Source organism: Bombus impatiens, unplaced genomic scaffold, assembly GCF_000188095.3.
Source record: "Bombus impatiens unplaced genomic scaffold, BIMP_2.2 scf_4010, whole genome shotgun sequence".
In the NCBI taxonomy this organism is placed as follows: Eukaryota; Metazoa; Arthropoda; class Insecta; order Hymenoptera; family Apidae; genus Bombus; species Bombus impatiens.
In genome coordinates, this window is record NT_180429.1 from 113,702 (window position 1) to 114,583 (window position 882).

At 59.0% G+C, this 882-nt stretch overlaps 1 protein-coding gene across 2 annotated transcripts in view; it reads right to left on the bottom strand.

Moving 5' to 3' along the window:
- The window catches only part of LOC100740686, a 28,022-nt gene that overhangs the window by 26,029 nt on the left and 1,111 nt on the right, over positions 1 to 882 (bottom strand). The window contains exon 1 of one of the 2 annotated variants that reach the window (XR_004462896.1): positions 565 to 882. This exon is cut by the window's right edge and continues 1,111 nt beyond it. The gene's annotated coding sequence lies outside the window, so the exon portion shown is untranslated. Of the gene's footprint in view, positions 1 to 452 lie in introns of both variants that reach the window. The other variant, XR_002947935.2, reaches the window with a different exon arrangement.

Sequence of the window (882 nt, forward strand, 5' to 3'; positions counted from 1 at the left end):
GTCGGCAGATCCCGTCGCGATCATCCGCTACCTAAACGAGCGACGTACGAGCGGTTTTCGATCGCCGTTGTCCTACGGCCTCGATCGGTTCTCGCGTAGCCGGCCGCACGCGTGTACGCTGGCGCACACGGACGACGGGGCCGCTGTTTCGACGCGTATAAAAACGGCGTCGTCCGTAGAATCAGCGAGGCACTCTCGCGAGTCACGCCTACGCGCGTGTTTGCCGCTCGCGAGCAACGAATACAAGGGAGAGAAAGCGAGCACAGCGGAGGTGCGACGAAGAAAGGCGAAAGACAAGGGGGAAACGAGGTAAGGCGAGGCGAAGAGAAGCGCGTTTACGTGTGGCTAAACGTGTACTCGTGCGCACGGAGAACGAAGCTGTACGCGCGAGTCGTACAGGTGTACGTTTCGCGAATGCGCGCGTAGGCTCGTTTACTTAGCCAATGCCATACCTGAGTTATTTATCTGTCTTTTGCCCGGCAGCGCCAACCGAGAATGCCTCTATATACGAGCCAACACTCCTAGCGAGCTATGCGCGTGGGTCCGGAGTTGTTCAAGGCCTACCTGCTTGCTTTGCTTCGACGCGCGATCGCTTCTCTGCCTCTCTCTTTCTCTCTTTCCCTCCGTCCCTGCTGTTCTAGCCGCTACGCAATATCGTGACACGCGTCGTGAGAAAAACTGTCGGAAAGCCGGAGAGGCGAAACGAGAGACTGTCCCCGAGTGTCGAAACCCGGTTGTGGCGATCGTCGGATGGCGGAGATGGACGCGGGAACCGCGCGAAATCGATGTTCGCGTTGAAAATCGGAACGCGAGGTCCAAGCGGATCCGAAACGGGTCGGGAAAACGCGCGAGACGCGATCGAACCGACGACGAGTCGAGCCG